At 37.1% G+C, this 14,639-nt stretch overlaps 1 long non-coding RNA gene across 1 annotated transcript; it reads left to right on the plus strand.

The window, feature by feature from the left end:
- Nucleotides 1-11,347: 11,347 nt before the first annotated feature.
- LOC139124625 (uncharacterized) lies at nt 11,348-13,133 on the plus strand. The gene is made up of 3 exons (XR_011549989.1): nt 11,348-11,536; nt 11,987-12,251; nt 12,507-13,133. It is a non-coding gene; the product is annotated as an uncharacterized lncRNA (long non-coding RNA).
- The last annotated feature ends 1,506 nt before the right edge of the window (nt 13,134-14,639 follow it).

Below are 14,639 nucleotides of genomic sequence, written 5' to 3' on the forward strand. Positions count from 1 at the left end.
GTAAATTCGTTAAACGATTTAAGTAAATATATTGTGTCAAATGGTAGGCTTAATTTTACGCTTAGTAGATTTACTGTGACTTCAATGTGTGATTTTGTCCAGGCGAGTGTAATACAGTGTCGGTCTTCTAAGAATTCACTAGCGGAACCTCTGACTTGTTTAAGTGTATAGGCAAGTATATGAAGGTATGATGACGCTGTAGGCCATTACTAACAATATAAGCTTAGTTGTAGCAATTATGGATGCTGTAATTTCTACAACAAAGCTGTACTGGGTTAAAACCAAAAAGTTCCTCAAAGAATTCACTATTTAAGAGGGCCACGTAATTGTCCTGTACCGTTATCACTGGTAGATGAAAGATTAACATGAAATATAAAAAATAAAGACTTTGATGAGACAATTATAAATTGATGCAAAATATGATAAATACTGCGTGATATTTGGTCTTATTTTGACAATTAAAATCTATCTGTTAGACGTTTTCAACGCAGGGGGCACTGAAAAATATTAGTTTCGCGGGCAACTTAATTTTATGCTCACAGTTTTTGTCAGCATGCCACATTTTTTGTTACATTTTTAGTTTTTAATAATAATAATGTTTAATTAGTTTTTTATTAGAAAAGAAAAATCATCGTCATTTTCATATATATACACATGCACCAAAAGGATACAGACGAGGACCACGATTTTTCGAGCAGGACTTGCGGAAGGTTACTTTTCTCACGCAAAAGTTTGGGATAGACCCTTTTCCCTGCCTCATACTTTGAGTCCAACCAGCGGCCCTGTCTAATAATCCCATTCAGGCCCTAACCGCAAGCCGCCTGGAGAAACTGATCAGTTGTATTTTTGATCCGTTTTTTTTGTGCATATCTTTGTTGGCGAATTTGTCTTACTTGTCAACGTTATTATGGTTACGGGGAAGTTTAATTAAATAATTAACCTTGACATGACAACATCTTCATAATTATGAGATATGTTTGTAGGCTAGGCCAGCCAGAGCTTTGCTGGCCTGCAGACCATTGAGGTAATACAACTGTACCTCCATGATCAGAGCATGTAACAGGCTAGGCCATCCTAGCAGACAGTTGAGGTAATATAGCTGTACTTCCTTGATCAGAACATATAGCACACCCCCTGTTCTTATATGCTCACTTCCGAGTGACCTTTATATAGTATTTGTTTCAGTAAAAGAACTTTGTGCGTTGAACCTGCGTAGCCAAGTCATATACTACGTCACAACTTGTTTAAAATAAAGTATCGACTCATAAACAGAGGTCAAATATTATTATCAGAGGAACAACCACTACTTGCCTCTGCAAAAATCATGGTGAGCGAGGTACCATGGATAGTAAAAACACCTGTATAGCATTTGAACTTATCGCGGTTGATATAAAAAATAAAGAAAAAGAAGAAGAAAAAGACAACAACAGCAGCAACAACAAACAAACAACACCGCCATTGCATTATCACAATGTTTGAGCTACAGTATTTCAACACAGAATCTGCTCATCTGCCAATGTTCCAAACCGGGTAAATGCAGGACGATACGGCAGGTCCATCCAGCGAAGAGGTTTGGACTTTGTAGGGAGGTATATTGTATATTTACCCTCTGCTAGTAACGAGCTACAAGAAAGAGAGAACTTAACACAGATTGGCTGTCTGAGGCAAGCTTAAGGTACCCCGTTTAATGCTGCACCTACTGAGAAACAGCTTTACAACGCATGCTATTAAGTTACACACGGTAAATGAATTATAAAGTTACAATGACATGGTGAAATGCTGAACGAACGCTATAAGTTCAAGAAACCCTGTTGAGTAGGAACAATGCAAAAAACTATAATGCGATAAACTTCTAAAAACTTCAGTTAAACACGTTGATGAGAATACAACGCACAACATGGTGAAAGTTAATGAAACACTAGAGCGGGTAGGAGGTTAGTGAAAATGAGCATGCAGCACCTCGTCCTGGTGAGGTGTGGGCTCCCAAGCCGCATGCAAAGCTAATTAACCCCTAAGAGGGCGCCCTCGAGATAGATGACGCCCTCAAAGGGCCACCGTATTTCATTTCCGAATGAACTGTCACCAAAAAAGCATCATTGGTAATATACATTGCCAGGGCAGTCCATGGTCCCTCCATTTTACTGTGGACCGTCGTACCCATTGTATCAAAATCTGTGAAACTGGCGTGTTCTAGAATTGTGAATGTCGCAAGAATAAAGTGTAAAGATCAAAAGATAGATCGACGATAGAAGTGTTCGGCTTTCTGCAACCACCACGGTTCGTAATCAGAATTCAAAATATTAGAAGTAGGTATTCGAATTCTCAAACGTTTACGATTCTTTTCTGTGGAACTCATTTTAAAGCTCGTGCTTTAACAAAATCGATAATTTCACTTCTCATATAATTAACGTAGCGAAGGCAGACATTTTTTTTTTCCAAATATTGGTAAATCTTGGGTAATATGTTTCTCTAGATTTGCACATGACCCCTGACGTTTATTCTTGATTAGCAAGAGAAAGGTTAAAATATCTCTCGAGGAAAATTGCAGCAAAAGTTCAGGCCTTTTACTTTCTATATCATTATGAATACTTCGTCTGTCCAGTATGCTATTTGAGATATGGATATGTTGTAGAGTGTACCAGTATGGAAATTTAGACGATCACCGGCAACGGGCCTCTGTAAATCTGGCAAATGCAACTCATATAAAATGGAAATTTAGACAACGTGTAAGAGATGACAGCTGTGAATTTCACAAATTACTCAGTATTTCCCTGATTGGTTCATCTTGGCAAAATCGTATTCAATTTCAAATGCTGAACAATCAAGATGACTAAATCATAGGTGTAGGTGTACAATGATGCGATAGATAATGATTTTGAAGGCAAAGTAGGAGAACCGGAATCCCATGTTATGCCGGCTATGATTTGTTGCCAATGAGATTGAAACGAATTGTATCTGTGGTTGTATAAGGGTAGTGCGTCGACAAATCGACATATGAATTATGTACAAAAGGTCACAATTTGGAGGTGAAAATATGAGAGAGAGAGAGAGAGAGAGAGAGAGAGAGAGAGAGAGAGAGAGAGGAGAGAGAGAGAGAGAGAGAGAGAGAGAGAATGTGGACAAAGGGAATACGATATCTTTGGCCACAACTATAATTTAAAATCTATCATACATGTTTTCAGATAAAATTAATATTTGAAATTAATTTTTTCAATGGTAATATGCGGTATAACTTTCGGCTCGGAGCGCTCGAGGGCACATAATCTGACAAACTTATGATTTTTAAAGGCTTGTTACCTATGTAAACTTAACACTCCGAACACAAACCCATGCTTCTACCCACAGCGGTCGTTGCATAAAGCGTTTAGACGATGTAAGTATAGACAGAACGACGAACTGTCATTGATTTACAATAGATGCACGGGTTCCAAATGACCAACGCTGTACACGTAGTATCTACGCTCATTTAACTCCAGCGTCCATGATTGTTCATACGATGGGCTTTATATCTTTGAAATGCAGTAACCGATAAATTGAAGAGTACAGATGAATCAAAGCAGTTTTGTTTCCCTTGCTGTGATCAATGACGTTGTTCTCAAATAATCAGAACCGTTAAATGTACCAAACAGGAATAGGGAAAACAATATGCCCAACTAAAACGTGTTTGCTAACTTTGTGTAACTTTCGATATAATAACGATAAATTCAATAAAATGACAAAATTAAGAAACTAATATCATCTTGTTGTTTGCTATGAAAGTGACGTATGCAGTGCGCCCCCTTGGTGAACTAGTACGTTTGGCATTCTATACGATAGCCGTTAATATGACAAAAGTATTTACGTCAATGCATGCATACTGCATACATAATTAACAGTGAACTGTCATGACTTACAAAGAGAGGAAACATACGACGAGAGAAGAGAAAAAAAAGGGGGGAAGGCTCGTACAGAAAAGTAGGTTTGTAGAACTTTTTTTAATCATCTTTCAATCGGCCACGTACGAACCTCTGTGAATCGATCAGTGTGTTTGAGGAGGCATACCATGTCGTCATGGTGCTTACCACTGTACCGTTCAGCTTCTAGCAAGCCTCGATTTAGTTAACTCCGTAGCATAGACTCGTGTATCTGCGTAAGGAATGGGAATCAGGTGTAGAATATCAACGTTTGTCAAATGACTTTTAGTGTCAGTAAAAAGGTATCGGCACATCACGATCGGTGATCTACACAGAGATATATTCTGTCAATTAACAGGGAACCTAATCACATTCTTGTAATAGATTCCTGGCATCAGGCGATTTTATTTTCTAGATTTCTGTTTTCCTTCGAAGTTACAAAATCGTTTTCACTAACCATTCAGGATACCGACACGTGACTAGATATATTGAAAGTACGGTGATATAGAGACAGTCACTGGGCAGGTACGTATCTCCTATGTACATGTACTTCCTACACTCGACACGACAATATCGAAACCACGTTTTTCGGAAAAGCTTTATCTCTAATTCACACATTACATGATGGCAGACGACATGATATCGGAGCTTTTAAAATATTTATTGCTTGCAGCTCGCGGCGGAAGTATTTTGTTTTTGTTTCAATAACTATCATAGCGTTTAATAATTTAGCACTAGAACTCTAAAACTATGCAAGTTTTTGACAATTCTATTGGGTTATCGAGCGACTCGGCGACACATACGTCACACCAAATAACAACTCTTCTGTAATATCTAATGACAAAAATTACTCATGGATCGAGCCCTGGATAGTAAAATATCGCATGATTTAGGCTTTAATGATCTTTCGACTACTGCAAGCAGGTTTGCTACGTAAAAAATTTTGCCATTAGGCCTATTTTGTTCCATTGAAACCGTCAGAAAACTACCGTTAAACTCAGTCACTCTTCAGCTGTTTTGAAATGTTAGAGTTTTCTTCCAACAACCCATATGTCAGTAATCTGTCATGTTAAATTGAAGGTCCAATCACGTAATTTATGTTGAGAAACGTTAAACAGACATAACTACTTCTTAATTCCTTGACAATGAAGACAGATTGTCATTCTTCAGTTCCTTCCTAATATCCTGTGGTTACACATAGTGTTAATTGTTTCTGACGTGTGACTCATCTCTGACCAATCAAAGTCAAAGACACTTCTTACTTTCCCGCCAAAACCGGCTATATCACAGCCTGAATCAACCACTTTACTTTAGTATATGTTTATGTACAGTATAGTGTATGTGTATGCGTATACTCAGAGCGCATCGCTCACCACTGGATCTGGTCGTCACTTATCCACCCACTGATACATTATATTATTGTAGCAGTAGTTCATCGTAGCTGTAGTAATAAAGTTTGAAGAAATAGAGCCGCCGTCTCTGTCTCCATCACTTGAACTCAAAAGATCCTGCTTCATAAACAATCCTCCACAATCTCATGGTCGACTAGTTTTCCTGAAACCAATCTTTCGATTAAATTGGAAGAGGGGAAAGGGCATTTGATGTCAAACGTCGAGTTCGAGTTTTGTTATTTGTGTGTCTGTTTTTTATTCAAAGTCCTAACTGTCAGCAAATATAGAATGTTAAATTAAGGATGTCATTTGTATAGATATGAGTAGTTTCAGAGTTATCGGAGTGTTTTATGAAGTGACAGATTTGCATTTTATCATCTTTTGTCATCCTCAAACTGAAGGTATTAAGACACATTATCATATACCTACATTCACGTGCCTGTGTAAAGCTATGGGAGAAAGCGCCCTCAGATCCGTGCATTTTTTTAACGTATCACGCCCCGGCCAAAATATGGGCAATCGCGTGCATTTCTGAACTATCTCGATTCTGGTTACTACGCGCGTTGCTATCGGCAAACGTTCCATTCGTACACAAAACCAGCGCGAGATTAGGAAAACGTCTGCTCGCTCAGATCGTAGTTGCGCGTGGCAACAGTGGAGCCGCGCAGGTGACATCGGCTTTTATTTCTAAATTCTAGTGAAATCCTGTGTATCCTAAGTGCGTGCCTGTTCAGTATTAATTACAAGAAACTGACATCACGCTTTTGTCCTTCTTACACCTCGATTTCAGCCTTGATCTCTGTTGGTCACGTACAGTACGGATGTTGCTTTGCGCGTTCTAGAATTCTGCAGGTAAACAAATGACGTCATTATGTATGTCAATCCGCGGCGGGAAGCGGCCATCGTATTTCTGAAAAACTGACACAAATGGCGATGAATTTTTGATATCGCACGCATTTTTATCCCCTGAACAATGTTGAATATTATGTAAACTACATATTTATCATTCCATAAGGTATATGATAAAACCTTTACGGCCCTGATACGGCTTTTGCGGCCCTTGGTCGTACGGCGTACGGGCCCTCGCACGCTCGGGCCCTTCCGCCGTACGACCTCCGGCCGCAAAAGCCGTATCAGGGCCGTAAAGATTATTGACAAACACCCGTGGAAAAGATAATTTTAATAAAGAGTGAAGATTATTTTAGACACAAAATGCTTATTTCATCATCTGTTGTTAAAAAATTGTGAATAAGAACCAATTTAATGCAATTTTTCTTGTGTATAAAGCACGTTTCAGGCAAGAGTTTGACCAAAACTGAGAAAATAACCGTAAAATATACAAATATTACGGATGTTTGCTCCATTATGCAAGTCGAAAGTGACGTGAAAGTATTCGTTAGGAAGGACAAAATAAACTTTGACATTTGCGACACTTATGAAAGACAAAATGTTTTGTTTGGTTTTGTTATGTTTTGTTTTTGTTTTTTTGAAATGTTGAAAGACCAAACTGACATAGATGCAGTGTACCGGAAAAAAGTAAATGATGATTAGTGATTGCGTGTTGTAAATTTTGTAAAGCTGGTCCGATATACACGGTGTGTAATATTCCTCCGTAGACTAATATGAAACAGTGATTAGTAATTAGACCAACGCTGGAAGAGTTCAGTATATGGATACTTCAAGAGCAGCTCGAGAGATTTTTGACTTTATGACAGACGACCTTATCAAAGTTCAATTCAGTAGTTGCTGCCATCCCTCAAATGTACAAGAATTACTATGTTGTAAGACGGTCACTAGATGATCAGCAGCTCACAGTAGCTAAACATTTACAGTAATATATAAAGTTAAAATATTTAAAGTTTGTTTGGTTCATGTCACCTTTATCCATCTCCATATTCCATTGCACCATATGTCTAAGTTGTCTCAAAAGTATTTATATTTTCTGTTGACATCATACGGCAAATGTGTACAAGACGTGTTTGTTGGTAGTGGTGATGTAAAATGAACTTCGTTTTCATTGATATTTAAGGTATACAAGCAAATTTTGGAATTCATCTTCCATTGAGTCATAGCACACAAATCGCGTATTCTATTCAGACTTTGTCCCATCCTCCTGATGCTACTTTCTGAGAAAATGCTAAAGTTTTGAATTTGCAGATAGCCAAGTCGAAACGTGGATTTTTCAAGATGTAACAGCTTTCGAGGTAGACCAAGTCCCTTATAAATCATTGATTAAAAGCTTATATGATAAACTAGTTTCTTTAAAATACTCTTGAAAGATCAAATTAGTAAAATTCAGCAAGCGTGTTTGAAGAGTAAATGTTTTCTTCATGTACTTTCCTAAGATATAAGATAGAATGATAGTGCTAAACCGGCTTTACATCCTGTCAACCAGAAATTCAAAAACTATCATCAGAAATCGTAACTGTACATACCATTACAAGATATATATTTCAAACAAAAGAGTTAATATCCCCTTATTCCATTCGGGTTGATCGTTTTTATCCTTGCACTGGTTTTACATTGAGTTTACTGTCACGTTCCGTGTGCGGCACCATGTGAGTGTAATACTCAGACGAGATCATCTAGTGAATGCAAAATAGAATTCCAAATCTCCTGTAAAATTCAATTCGGTAAGATTGGACTAAGGTAGATTTAAACTTTTTTATACAATCTCCTAAAGAAAATGTTCAACTATTCTTCAAAATCGAGGATAAAATGCAGTAACCGATATTTGTCGATATTTGAAATTCAAAATGACCACCGTTCTCGTATTATTTCTATAGAAGAGAAATAGGCCTAACATTCCCTGGTAATTTATTTGCCTTGAATGATAATGATTGCTGGAATCGATTTGATGTCATATTGCCACACCCAGGTGGACATGTCTGCTGGTGGATGCAAGTCCCCGAGCATGTCAATAGCCTGGTACTTCCACAACCAAATGTCATGAGTAAATATAAAGTAAATACCGTTTGGGTCGAGACCGGAAAATAAAACTACCCCTGATGGTTTGTTTAGGGCAAACAATCCATTAGCTGGACGGAGCCCTCGGATTATAATATCGGACATACTCAAAGAAAATATAGAATGTGATTGCTCTGTGTCACCGTGTACTACTAGAAACTGCAAAACTTGCAACATTCTTATTTCAGATACTGTGACACAGAGTAATCTATCCAAAAAGACTTACCACACAAAGGCATTTGAACCACTCTCTTGCCAATCTAAAAACATCATCTATGGCATAGAGTGTTCTTTGTGTGGTTTAATATATGTTGGAGAGACCGGGGAAAAACTTTCAAAGAGGATGTGTGGGCATAGGTCTGGCATAAATAACAATTTGCCTACCTGCCTATACACCCACTTTAATAATCCTCTACATTCAGTTTTAAACATGAAAGTTAGAATATTGGAAAAAATCTACCATCCTTCCAATAGTTCTAAACTAAGCAGGAGCTATCGCAAACAGCGTGAACACCATTGGATCACTGAACTCGGCACAGCTATGCCATATGGCTGTAATGACAATGTTCTAGGTGTGGGTAATCTATCAAGCCCTAGAGGGAAATCTGTCAATGTCATGGGTTTGTTCAACTCTCGTCCGAGAAGACGACGAAGCCATGGTCATAGACATGGTAACAACACTAGAAATCCCAGTTCAGTGATCTCTTACCCATGCTTAACCAACCTTTTGGTGTTCACAAAATAAGAACTGAGCTGTTTGGATGTTCCTTGCAAAAGTTAAGATCGCTTTTGTTGACTGTTGATAACATGAATTACAATCTGGAAACACCGAACATCGGTTAATATCTATTATTATAGATATAGGCCATCATCGGCTATTTAGACCTGTTCGGACGGACAGCATCAACAGTCAGCAGAGGATGTTTTTCCCTGTACGGTTTGTCAACAAAGGAATTGACAGTATTAATATCAGCAATATTTTACACAACAAGGATGTCATTGATAAAGTTCCTCCACATTTTAAATTTCAAGAACCACCTATAGTTTCCTACAGCTATTAACACTTGCACATGTTTTTTGGGTTTTGAACATTTTAGATATTCTGAATTTTTCATGGTGCAGATCAATGATTGCGATAAAAATCACTTGTACTTTGAAAAAATAGTGAATAATATCAGAGAAGGCAAAGACAAGTCTGACAATCTAGGCAATGAGAACTAAAATTTAGTATTCTCAATTTTACCAAAGTGTTTTCAGATAATTTTAACAATAATTTACAGCTTTCCATTAAATCTACTCTAAACCAGGAAAATAGCTAAAGGTGATTTTCTTGACATTGTTTGTTAAAATGCATTATTGGACTGGCCATCACTGATTAACTTGGTAGTTTTATCGACTTTTGCAGGTACCTTGTAGAACCTCTAAATTTTGATGGCAAATTGACAAACGGCCAAATGACCAAAACACTACTCTAACCAAATATTATAGAAACACTGAACTAGTCATTTTCACTACGATATGGTGCATCCGTTTACATCCACAGGCGTGGTAAAAGACAATACTGACTTTTGATAAACTTGACCTTGTGATAATGTAAAATATACTGTGAAAAAAACTACATTGACACATATTGATGTACATACTTCAAATTTTTACATTTATTTCAACATTTGACACACTTGGAAAAAAATAAAGTGACAAGACAACAATAAACAAGATATTTTCTGCATTTGGGATGTACATGAAGAAAAAGTCTTCCTTCCAGTGCCAGTGCAGCATGCAACGTAAAACTCTCTCTGGAAAGTTCCCGTCTTGGACTCCCTAGGTATACAGTGATAACACACAAGAACTCCCAGGCAAAATAGAAAATACACAGGTCCTCCATACATAATCTATGAGAAGCTATGAATAATTTCTTTTAAATACAAACTAGCTAAATCTGTGTATTTACAGACTCTTGGTTTTTGATATTAATGTACTTGATAAGACTAGGGTAGTTACCAGTGCATGTGTGAGCAAGAAATTTGATTTTGGAATTTCACTGAATTGTTAATTCACTATCTTGTCAGTGGTTACTATGAATAATTTTTTTCATTACAAAACTAGTTAAATCTGTGTATGTATGTACACTTGATTATTGATATTAATTTACTTGATTAGACTAGGGTGGTAACAAGTGGACGTTTGTGCAAGAAATTTGATTTTTGAATGTCACCGAAATGTTGATTCACTATCTTGTCTATATGGAAACTATGAATAATTTTTTTCCAATATAAAACTAGGTAAATCTGCGTTTTATGTACTCTTGATTATTGATATTAGTGTACTTGATTAGACTAGAGCGATTACAAGTTCATGTGTGTGCAAAAAATTTGATTTGGCATTTCACCAAAAATGTTGATTCTCTAGTATGTGAGGAAACTTTTCAGCCCAGGGCCACAGGGTGCGAAGGGTTAATGAATCAAATCTGATGATTTTTTTTTTTTCATGGGGGGGGGGTGTCACATTTTACAATTGATGAATTGAGGGGGGGAGGTCAAATTTTAGAAATTTGATTAGGAGGGGGGGTCGCTTTTTACGTTTCATTTGTTGCTCAAATTCCACCGCCCCCTCCCCGTAATAACGAATGCTCCCTTACTAAATAAATATCAGCTTGGTTGCAAATAGGTTGACCCATAGACAGTAGGGAGATCTCCCCCACTGTTATGGTTGACTGTTTCCTTGCCTCACTCAACCTCAGCACTGCACACTGCATGCTTCAAACATTGGAAGTTAAACATTAAATGTATTTCATACTAAAACTTTGAATTTCGTGTTGAAATGATGATGCATCTATAAGTTGATAGAAACATGGTCCGGTGGAGGGACTGTGATAGAAAACATAAGCAGTAATAAACAAGCATAATGGTTGATAATATTTAAGTATACTACTTAGTAAGTATTTGGTTTTTGTAAATGCAAAGCATGTAACATATACATGTGTTCCATTGACAATAACAAATTGAAATGTCCAGAGATTGTGTCTCTACACACTATTCTTTGCTCTGTCTATAGTTGTGCAGGGATGTACTCACTCTTTGACACTTACATTTCAGGACTGGACCCCAGAAGAAGTGAAGAAGTTTTGCATTACACTTCATTCGATGAACATGGTTAAAAATGTTCCATTTTACAACTTGGTGGTGTTGTGTTCAGTGGAGGAGATGAAAGATATCATTGAGATAATGAGCGGAAGCCAACTACTCGTTGAAAAAGGCTACTATTATGTAAAGAACACTTATCCAGGTAAATGGTAGAATCTTCTTGAAAATTATATCTGATTCTTCCTGCCAGTCTCACAAAGTTTAAATATTCTCTCTAATTTAATTAATATGGCACCTCTGATATTTAGGAAATCAGCATTTGTAGGTACTACTATGTAAGACATAGGGCTTTGCTGAATGAATTACCCATATTTGTCCAAGTGTAAGCCTCTGCTCATGTATAAGTGCCCCTTCCCCTTTGATTTCAGAGGATTTTTGAGTCTTGAGAAAGCTTTACATCTGTGTATTAGCCCCTACCCTAATTTAACTCAAATACTGTAGGTAGAGCCTTCTTAAGTAAATGTTGGTAGAAACATACATAAATAATTATGAAATCACCTTGAGTAAAACAGTCATGTGCAAGGCTTAGACTTTGCATACTTGGCTTACAGGTCTGACTTTCAATTGTACTGTTTTTTTTTTTTTCTCATAGGTTCTACTGTTACCATGTGCAATGCAGTTCATGGCGTGCTCATTGGCTATTGGTCTGTGACAGGAGATGTTGCTATGGAGCAAGTCAACATGCCAGAGGAGTCACACCACAATTTTTGGTCCTGCACAGCAGATACTAAAGTGAGAAATGATGATGGTACAGTACGTGGCAAATGAGACTCAGAAGCCTATTGATCTGATGGAGATGTTAATCGAAACTTTTAGTTCTGAAGATGCAATGGTCTTGGATGCCTGCAGTGGTACAGGTGTGTAGTGAACCAATACAAACAATATGATAGAGTTACCTTTGTATAGCCTGGTATGTAAAAATGATAGTTTAATCAATCAAAATACACAAGAACAGTGATCAGAAATGTTGCTCATCAAAAAGATAAAAGTTAATTTTCACATTAAATGTCCGGAACGACTGCTTCCCATGGAAAAATGATGAGTGGCTGACCATTAGTTAATCTGTTTACCATATAACCATCTTCACAATTCTTTCTGACTTATTTTTCCAGGTTCTACAGCAGTTGCAGTATTGCGGACAGGCCGAGATGTGTTTGCAATAGAAAAGGATGCCGACCAGTATGCCTGCTTATCGTCCAGAATCCTGCAAACATTTTCTGGTGAGGAAAGCCAATAGGAAAATCCCCACTTTCTGTTTTGAGGTAGAAAATGCATTGATGACAATTCAGACTCTCAAATTTGTACAATTCCTTTCTGATCTACCACCCATACAGGCTCATTTTAAAACAATTTGAGAACGAAAACATTTCACTGCTTCAGTTTTTAGCTCCACTGTCAGCGACATGGAGCTTATCTAATATCTACTCATCTGATAGCTTTGAGATTTGGAAGACAAATTCTTAGTGATGATCTGAATGTAATTTATTCAAAGTAGGATGAACTCTGCAATTTTGTATTTTTGGGTAATTTTGCCATTATTGGTCAAATTTCTTTTTCTTTAAATCTTTCTGAAATTTTGTATACAGATTCTCAGCAATTATCCATATGTAATATATTGTGATTATGGTGAAATCTACAATTTTGTAATTTGGGGGAATTATTACTGTATTTGGTCAAAATATTTTCTCTCAAAAACTCATAGAACTCATCTGATAGCTTTGATATTTAATTGACATGTTCCTTGGGTTGACTTGAATGACATACATATAAATTGTGGTGGAATGTTTAATTTTGTATTTTCAAAGCTATTTTGCCATTTGTTGTCAGGCCAATGTAAGGGAACTATCAAAGATATCCACCTTCCCCAACAACATATGTCACAAATAGGTAGCCTTTACATAACCCAGCGGAGCTGTATCGGTTGCGTGTTTGATATTGCAAAATTTTATTATTAATTCCTTCATAGAGTTAACACAGAGGTGGTGGCTGTTTGCTTGTAGAATAAATTTCATAAAATCATAATTTTATTACATTTTTAAAACTGCTATTGAGCTGCTCCATTATACTGTAACAGTTTTTTTCATCTTTTAAAATAAACCATACTTGGATTTGAAGTTTCTCCCCTTGTTTGTTTGTATGTATGTATTTGCAAACACCAATATTAGTGTGTGTATTATGGAAGTTGAGAGAGTATATAACACATAACAAGTGGGGGTTTGAGAATAATACTTTAAATTTCATGTTAGTTGTTGTAAACGTAAGGAGAAATCTTGCTCTTGATCTCTCACACCCATCAATTGACTTTCAAAACTTTTATTTTGAAATGCCTGAACTTTTGTCAGGCCAGTTAAGGGTTGCCATTTGAAATCCCTGATCTGTTGATCTGACCAGTTGAGGAGTTGGCATTTGAAATCCCTGAACTGTTTGCCTGACCAGTTAAGGGTTGGCATTTGAAATCCCTGATCTGTTGATCTGACCAGTTGAGGGTTGGCATTTGAAATCCCTGAACTGTTTGGTCTGACCAGTTGAGGGTTGGCATTTGAAATCCCTGAACTGGTTGTGTCTGACCAGTTGAGGGTTGGCATTTGAAATCCCTGAACTGGTTGTCTGACCAGTGAAGGGTTGGCATTTGAAATCCCTGAACTGTGTTGGTCTGACCAGTTGAGGGTTGGCATTTGAAATCCCTGAACTGGGTTGGTCTGACCAGTTGAGGGTTGGCATTTGAAATCCCTGAACTGGGTTGGTCTGACCAGTTGAGGGTTGGCATTTGAAATCCCTGAACTGGTTGGTCTGACCAGTTGAGGGTTGGCATTGAAATCCCTGAACTGTTTACATTGAATCTTACTGATGCTGGGTGAGGTTTTCCCATGTATATCAGACATTGTGATTATTACTTAGAGAGTGTGGACCAGATAACATTTATTAATGTGAAAATATGACCACAGCAGTGAATTTGGCTTATGAAGTGGCAAAGCGAAAATATTAACGTTCTTTGTCAGTGCCGCCAAAATTTTTTTTCACTGTGTAATTTTTTTTACAAAATAGTTAATTAGTCTTGTTGGTTTGCAAAGGAAATGCCATTTCAAGTTTTATCAGAGTCAAAACAGAGACCAGTTGTTTTTTCTTGACAATATAAAATTTTCCGTGATAAAGACTAGAAATCCTTAAATGTGTAAAATCCAAAAAACATGTGCAAGTGTTTATTCTAGAACTATAGGTAGGAAACTATTTAATTACAACAAGGT

This window comes from Ptychodera flava (assembly GCF_041260155.1).
Source record: "Ptychodera flava strain L36383 chromosome 23 unlocalized genomic scaffold, AS_Pfla_20210202 Scaffold_24__1_contigs__length_23054250_pilon, whole genome shotgun sequence".
Classification (NCBI taxonomy): Eukaryota; Metazoa; Hemichordata; class Enteropneusta; family Ptychoderidae; genus Ptychodera; species Ptychodera flava.